Below are 8980 nucleotides of genomic sequence, written 5' to 3' on the forward strand. Positions count from 1 at the left end.
TCCATAAGCCCAAGAAAATCAAGAACCATAACTGGGCCTCAAGTGAGGAGAGGAGCTCAGAGTGGATCCTCATAGAAGCTGTGAATGTAAGCCACTGGGTGAGGCTATTTCCCAGCAGCCCCAGAGAACAGGGGCATCAAATTCTCATCGTGTGTTCACATGAAGGGAGAAGCAGAAGTGAGACCCTCCCTCCCCTGAAGAAACCAGGCTGGGAGCAAGGGACACCCGCCTAGGCCAGCCTGTGTAGACAAGTCCTAACCCCAAAGCTCTGATTGCTACCACTGCAGTGGACTGCAAACCCTCCCCTGTGTGCTTCTCCTGCCTAGCTCCAGTGCATGGAAAAAAATGACATCACATGTGCTGAGTGCAGTGACATCACTGAGACCAGCTAACCCTGGTGGGCACAGAAGGCCTCCTCCCCCAGGGCATGGCAGACCAGGAAGCTGCACTGAGGTGAAGAGAAAGCCCCACACCCCAGGAAGGCAAAGAGTGACTGAGAGCTTCCCTGCAGATGAGCCTCTCATCAAGGCATTATGCATCACTTTAGGATCACAATGGAACTGATGAACAGTTAGGTAAATAATGCAGCTGGGCTTAGTGATGTGCACCTGAAATGCCAGCGCTGAGGAGGCTGAGGCAAGAGGATACTAGGTTCAAGGCTAGCCTGGACTACACAGTTGAGACCCTGTCTTCAAAAGCAAAAAAGGGACTGGGAAAGTGGCTCAGTGATATACTGTTTGCCTTGCATGCAGGAGGTCCTGCCTTCGATTCCTCAGCACCACATAAGCAGCAAAGGCTGGAAGTGGCACTGTGGCTCAAATGTTAGAGCCATAGCCTTGAGTTGAAGAGTTGAAGGACAGTGTCCAGGCCAAGTTCAAGCCCCATTACCAACAAAAAAAAAGAATAGAAAATGAGGGGCTGGGAAGTTAGCTCAGTGGTGGACTGATTGTCTTTCATGCATGATGACCAGGGTTCAAATCTTGAGCATCACCTAAGCAGAAAAAGCCAGAAGTAGTGGTGTGGCTCTAGTTGTATAATGTTAGCCTTGAGCTGAAGAGCTGAAGAACATCACTTTGTCCCAGAGTTTTGGCCCCACAATAGACAGAAAAAAAACAATAGAATATGAAATATTTAGGCATATTCTCAAGAATATGTAGGTCCTTGAACACCATATCTACTGTGGCACTATTCACCACAGCTAAGAAACAACCTAGAAGCTCCATGGTGTCTGCAGAGAAATGAGTGAAACTGAACATGGTCATGTGGAGCAAAGTCAGCCAGGTTTAGAGCACTGGAGTTAGAGGCCCAACTGTGGATGAATGCATAAAGAAGATTTAGCCTAGTCAGTCGGTGCTTGAGTCCCCGGCCAGAGGCATGATCTTGAGATCCCGCCCCTCCTGGTGCCTCTGAGGACCCTTCTTCAGGATTTTTCTGTCTGAGGCACAGTTCAGTGCCAGGATGATGAACGCTGACATGGATGTTGATGCTGAAAATCAGATGGAACTGGAGGAAAAAACACGACTTATTAATCAAGTGTTGGAACTCCAACACACACTTGAAGATCTCTCAGCAAGAGTAGATGCAGTTAAGGAAGAAATCCTGAAGCTAAAATCAGGAGACCATGTTTTTGGACAATATATAGAAAACCTCATGTCTGCTCCTAGTGTTTTCCAAACAACTGACATGAAAGGCAAAAGAAAGTAAGAGACTGAGTTTCCTTCTCATTTATGGAATTGCTGCTTCTCTCTCCCTCTCTCTCTCCCTTTCCTTCTCTCCATCCCTTCCCCCACTCTCCTTCTCTCTCCTCTTTAAAACCTGGGAAGATTCCAAATGTTACAGTATCTTTGTTTGTGGCTTCATTGAATGTTTATGAAAATAATTTCAAATTTAGGCAACATTAACTACTTAACAGGGGACTTTCATGAGTCTGGGTATTATGTTAGTCTAAGAAAATGTGCAGATGTGTTGTAGAGACTTTATAATTAGAATTGCATATATTTATGAAACTTGAAAATGAATGTTTTATTGAATTTGCTTTGATATATGGGCTTAGTCTTTTATTACACGCTTACTTACTAAGATATACAAGAAAATAACCATGTTGTGAAAATGTGAACAAAATAATGTACTGAATGCATAGCTTTATGTATGTACCTGTTCACCATTGTGTGCCTCTCCTCCATCTGCCTCATCCTCCCCATTTACCTTCTCCTAAGTCAAGATAGTTTCACATTTGTAAAAGTGCTTTGAGTAGTAATCACCTGATAGTAACCTAATCTGTAAGTCCTGAAGTTAACCAAAACCTTGCCTAAAGTTTGTCAGTGATACTTTCTAATAATAAGATAGGAGTGATGGTTTCTCTTTAACCATTTGAAAACAGATTTGGGCTATAAAGAGGAGCTTAAGTTGAAACTAAATTATCAAATTGAGATCTGTTTAAAAACAAAAAACCAACTTGTTTTTGCACGAAATAACCTACTTGCTATCTGAAAAGGTAAGAATTTTGGTTATGGGCTGTGAAGGTGGCTCAGTGGTAGAGTGCTTGCCTTGCATGTATGAGGCCCTGGGTTCTATTCCTCAGCACCACATAAGCAAAAAGAAAAAAGCCGGCAGTGGTGTTATGGCTCAAGTTGTAAAGCGTTAGCCTTGAGCTGAAGAGCTGAGGGATAGTGCCCAGGCCTAGAGTTCAGGCCCAACGACCGGAACCCCTTCTCTAAAAAAAAAGAATTTTGGTTATGTATCGATTAGAAGTAGAAAGTCTGGGAGGAATACATATAAATAGGTAATAAATAATGTGATAAATGTAGCAGCCAACTCCAAATGTTTTCACTCCAGATTTGTATTGTCTCTGGCACAGAAGAGATCTTCCAGTGAATATATATATATATATATATATATATATATATATATATATATATATATGGAAATGGGTTAAGTTTGACTGATCTTACATACAGCACGTGCTAAGCTATTCCAACTCTAGGGTTTGGTTGCAAGGTTTATTTGTTGTACCTAGTCAATTAACTGTTACCAAATTCCTTGAAGAGTATACTGGTATTAGAATCATGAATGAGAGAATTTTATTTGTATAATAAGTGGTAAGCTCAGTATTTTTATCTAACTATGTAAAGGCAACTAATTGGTTGGTAGAATTTTAGGCATTCTCATAAGAATTTCTTAAAATTTAGTTCATAGCTTCTATTTGGTAAAAGAATCAATATCAGAGGTAATATTAAGATAGTATACTAGGAAATGAGATCCACTAATATAGCTTATGGTTATTAGATTTGAACTACTTTAATCATGGGATAATCTTATGTGTTAGTGTAAGATTTCATAAATGACTTTAACTATATGAAGATGTAATAGTCATACTGCAAACATCCCTTTTGCATCCCTTTTGTGACCTAATTTTACAAATATTTAAAATTGTGTTGCATTTCTGCTTTGCTGTTTAAGAAAAAGATGTTTCACACACACACAAAAGATGTAGCCTATTTTCATCACAAAGTACAAATAGGCCAGGAACAAGAAGGAAATCCTGTCATTTGCTGCCACATGTGTAGAACTACAGATCGCTGTGGGAAATGCAAGAAGTCAGACACAGAAAGACAAATGCATGTTCTTGAAACAGACAAGAACAATGCAGAGGAATTGTCAGCAAGACCAGTAGGGTCCAGGTCAGAAATGGAGTCCATGCAATGAGGTAGACCAGAAACCCAGGGTGAGGAGTCACTGCTGATCCTCTCCTGAGCATAGTGACAAATTTCTGCTTCAAAATCACCACTGCTAACGATGAAAATGAGTAGGGAATTAGAGAATGAAGCTACCTCCTCAGAAATAACCAGGCATGAAAAGAGATCACCCTGCTTTCAGGAATATGCATGAAATGCTTACCTCTAATCTCCAAATGGGCTCTCTAGGGATGAAAACATTTTAAGAAAAAAAATGGCCATTATTGCCAAAGAAACTCCTGTACAGAAATGTCTCATTCTATTTTCTTTCTTTCTTTTGTGCCAGTCCAGCGGTTAGAACTCTGGGCCTGGATGCTGTTGTGCTCTTTTATTCCAGACTGGCACTCTACCAATAGAGAGTGGAGATAAGAATTGGAGATAAGAATCTCATGGGCTTTCTTCACCAGGCTGGCTTTGAACCTTGATCCTCTAATATCAGGCTCCTGAGTTTGCATCAGTACAGGGTTCCATTTTTCTTTTCTAACAGCATATATGATGATAAAAAAAGAGGAGACTGAGATGAGGAAGGCTGGGAAGGTGGCTCAGGGGTAGAGTGCTTACTTGCATGCATGAAGCCCTGGGTTCAATTCCTCAGCAGCACACACATAGAAAAAGGCTGAAATGGTGCTGTGGCGCCAATGGTAGAGTGCTAGCCTTGAGCAAAAGCAGCTCAGGAACAGTGCCCAAACCATGAGTTCAAGTCTCAGAACTGGAAAAAAAAAAGGGAAGAGACACTTTGGGTAAGAATCTTTGGGGACACATGGCTTACACACCGCTGAGGTTGTTTACAGTCATCTCACTTCACTCCTTAGTGTCTCCTGCCGGCCTACTGGGATCCAGGAGAGGTAAGCGACTGCACCACTCCCCTGTCCCCTGGAGAAGCACCCAATGAAAGTGAAAAGTGTCTTGATAATTGTCACATGGGGGAAAAGAAAAAGTTTACTGAGAACATGGCTTGCCACCCCAGGTGAAGGGAAAATCACCACTCCCGTGGGAGACGACCACAGCTGCCACCCTCCTGGACCCCTATCTAAGGAGCCCTCTGAAACTCTGAAGTGCCCATGTGCATCTCAGAAATAACCCGCCCTGCCATGCACATCCTGAGAGAAGAGGCGAGCACTTGTGTTCACTGCCACTGGAAAGGCGCAGCCTGCAGGAGAGACCCCAGGTTCCACACTCCGGGTAAGGAATCACCTTAGGATCAGGGATTCTGCATTGATCCTGGATGCATAACAAAGCCACAGGAAAGGATAGGAATGGGCTAGGACAGTGAAAAAAACTGGGGTTCTAGGCCCCCCACCCCCAAGCTCTGTTGGTTCCTCACTTCTTCTTCCTAACAGAGTCTGTCCTGGTTTATGACAAGTGAGGAGGAATCCTGATTGTCCAATGGTTGGGGACGATGTGTTCACAGCAGCGACTCTAGAATGGTTCATCTTCCTGGTATTTCTTCTGTGAAATGTGGGCTCGGTGTTGAGGAAAGGGTGATACCTAGGATACACGCCCGCAGCCAGTGTATTGAGGTATAAGTGCATGTGACCCTGGGAATGTGTCACCCATGTTTCAAGTTTCTTCCTTTAGTTAGTCAGAGAGCTTGAACTCAGGGCTTGCCCATGTTCCTTGAACCCATTTTGCTCAAGGCTAGGCCTCTACCACATTGAGCCACTGGTCTACTTCTGGTTTGCTGGTGCTTCACTGGAGAGAAGAGTCTCACAGATTTTCCTTCTCTGGGCTGGCTTTGAATTGGGAATCCAAGGTCTCAGCCCCTGAGTAGCTAGGATTACAGGCTTGAACCACTAGAGCCTTGCTTGTTTAGAATCTTAGATCTGATTCTACAGAGGAGAAATGTAACCGTCTTCATCTCAGAACCTGACTCACCTTCCTTTAATGCCATTTCTCTAGGCTCACACATTTCCATGAACATGCCATCTTCCTCTCCTCGATGGATGAATAGAATTGGATTTTTCTTAATACATGAGATACATTAGGAAAGTATTTATGGTGGTCTGAATGCTGGATGGAGAATGTTGAGTTCCCTTGGCCCCGTGCAGGCCTCAGTTTTCTAAGCCAGAGCCTCTGGATGAGACTCCAGGAACAGAGAGGATGGGAGATACCCATGTGCCTATGGGGGTGATCCTCTTAGCCCAGACTGTGGTTGGGGTTGTGGGTAATTTGTCTCTTCTCTCCCATTATCTATTCCTTTCCTGCATGGGGAACACGATGAGAGCCACAGACTTGATTCTTACACACTTAATTGTGGCCAACCTCCTAACTCTTCTGTTTAGGGGTGTTCCTCAAACCATGGTGGCTTGGGGCTGGAGAATTTTCTTCAATGATGTGGGGTGCAAAATGGTCTTCTATCTTTACCGAGTAGGCAGGGGGATGTCGATGGGTAGCACTTGCTCCCTCAGCATCTTCCTTGCTGTCAGCATCAGCCAGGGGGACTCCAGTTGGGCAGGGCTGAGGGGGAGAGCCCACAAGCACATTGTCTCCACCGTCTACCTCAGCTGGGGGGTCTTCCTCCTGGTGAGTATTGTTTTTCCCCTGTACATGACTGGACCCAAAGCGCATGACAACATGACGAGCTTTAAGTCCTATGGATACTGTTCTTCCGTGCGACACGATCCAGCTGCTGATGTGCTGTACATGGCCATACTCTCGGTGCCTGATGTTCTGTGTCTGGGGCTCATGCTCTGGGCCAGCACCTCCATGCTTTTTGTCCTGTACAGACACAAGCAGAAAATGCGACACATCCAGAGGACCAGTGTCTCCACCAGAGCCTCTCTTGAGTCCAGAGCCATCATAAGCGTCCTCCTCCTGGTGAGCGCCTTTGTCTCCTTTTATACCGTGTCCTTCATCTGTCATATTTGCATGTCTGTGATTTACAACCCCAGCCCTGCGCTACACCATATGGGGGCGTTTGCTATGGGCTGTTTCCCAGCCCTCAGCCCTTTCCTACTCATGAGCGGACACTCCACTCCCTGCAGCCTCCTCTTCACCTGCACAAAGAAGAAAGAGGTCCTCCCCTGAGGACCACTAAGCTTGCATCTCTGCTGAACTTTGCTTGGCCATTCAACAATTTCCACACCTAAATAAAAGTCATCTGCTGAGAGATAGAGGTGTGCACACATGGCCACACATGTGCCTTTGTGTGCTATATATCTGTGTGTGTGTCCATCTGTCTCTATTGTGCTGGCCCACAAAATTATATGAAAGTGGAAATGTTAGATTTTGAAATAATGCTTATTAGATCATGTCAACTTCTTCCAGAGAATCTGCCCCATTACCTGTTGGTGGTGTCAAGTTTAAGATAAACTGGTTAAACTCACCTAACATGTTTTCCTAATTCTATTGTGAGTCTTTTGATTTTTTCTTTCTCTCTTTAATAGTTCCCTATGCAATGAAGCAAATCATTCTTAAAGCCTTTTCTGTTCTGGAGAATAAAGTAGTTGGAAAGAAAGTAGCAGCTTGGTGGTGGTGGTTGATGGCTGTGTTCTGATTTCCTGAGGAGGCGGGATATAAGAATCACAGTTCAAATGGAGTCTAGGCAGAAAACTCTCTGAGACTCTTGTCTCCAATAAACCACTAAAAGAAAAAAAAAAGATGGAGGTGGTGCTCTGGCTGAAGTGATAGAGCACTACCTTTGAGCAAAATCGTCCCAGGGATAGAAGAGAGGCCAGAGTTCAAGCCCCACGGTTGGCACAAAGAAGGAAAGAGAGAATGAGGGACACAGATAGACAGATAGACAGAGACAGACCGAGGAGAGCGAGGGAAAGCCAGCAAAGAAGGAAGGAAGGAAGGAAGGGAAGAAAGAAACAAAGGAAGGTAGGTAGGAAAGAAGGAAAGAAGGAAGAAGGAGAAGGAAGCAAAGAGGAAGGAAGGAAGGAAAGAAGAAAGAAAGGAAGGAAGGAAGGAAGGAAGGAATGAAGGAAGTCCTGCTGGTGTAGCACTGACCACAAACATCAATGCTCATTCCTGACAGTTACTCCCTTAGTCTTGTCCGTGTTTCTTTCTTTCTTTCTTTTTTTTTTTTTTTGGGTCCGGTCTTGGGGCCTGAACTCTGGGCCTGGAACCTGTCCCTCAGCTCTTCAGCTCAAGGCTAGCTCTCTACCACTTGAGCCACAGTGCCACTTCCGGCTTTTTTCTTTTTGCTTATGTGGTGCCGAGGAATCGAACCCAGGGCCTCTGGCATGCAAGGCAAGCGCTCTACCACTGAGACACCTTCCCAGCCCCGCCGTGTTTATTTCTTATACATAATTTATTTTCACAACTGTTTCTTTTCCTTTGTGGTCTATGTTACATATCTCTAGACTTTCTGCTAATTCAACAAGGACATTAAGTGTACTTTTGAAAAAGCACATTTTTTAATGTAAAGTTATTTTTCCAACATGAAGGCTTCTTGAGAAAGTCCCTTGCTTGCCTATTGTGACATTTCCTGCAGTGCGCCTCATGTCCCTTTTTATGAGGTCACCTTACCACAGCATGTGGGGTGCAGGTCAGGGCTGCTGTGCTTAATGACAGGAGGGCCTCTGGTCCAGGGCTCTACCCTTTTTTTCTCAGGAACGAATTTCAGGGTGACAGCAAGCCAGAAGTAGCACTGATGCCCTGGAGACAGTCACCAGCCCTGAAGACAAAAGCTCAGGGACATGCCCCAGGCCCTGAGTTCAAGTCTTGGGACGGGCACAGAAAAGGAAAGCAAGCAGATGGCAGGCCTGCTCCAGGAGCCATCCAGGGACTATGCCAGGTGATGAGTGGACTGTGGGCTCTGAGCCAGGTGCCTCCTCCTGATCCTGAAGTTCCCACAGCCACCCCACCACAGAAAGGCTTGAACCACAGGCCCCGCTGTACCTGCACTCCCTCCCCCAACACTGGCTTTAGCCAGATTCCCTCCACGCCCATGACCTTATGCAGCCAAAAGTCATTCCACCCAGCACACACATGCTGGGGTCTCCTTGGGGAGCTGTCTGGTGTCATTATTAACATCACACACACCTGGTCCTCTCCTGACCCCTGGTGTTCCCGTCCCCAGAGGTCTTCCCTGTCTGTGTCACCTTGGAGAGCGTGGATGTGGACTTAGCCTCGTAACCTAGGGTCAGTGCGCATCCTCCACCAGCTCCCTGCGTTCTGAGGGGATGCAGGCTTTCCCTGCCCCCACCCCACCCCCTCTCCACACCAGCTCCCTAGGAACACCCCACCCTTCACCCACTTCACACTCTGTCTTGAGCATGATCCAAATCCAAGACAACCCA

General features: G+C 45.3%; 1 pseudogene; it reads left to right on the forward strand.

Moving 5' to 3' along the window:
- Positions 1-1458: 1458 nt before the first annotated feature.
- LOC105994338 lies at positions 1459-1704 on the forward strand (annotated as a pseudogene).
- The last annotated feature ends 7276 nt before the right edge of the window (positions 1705-8980 follow it).

This window comes from Dipodomys ordii, unplaced genomic scaffold, assembly GCF_000151885.1.
Source record: "Dipodomys ordii isolate 6190 unplaced genomic scaffold, Dord_2.0 Scaffold105, whole genome shotgun sequence".
NCBI lineage: Eukaryota > Metazoa > Chordata > Mammalia > Rodentia > Heteromyidae > Dipodomys > Dipodomys ordii.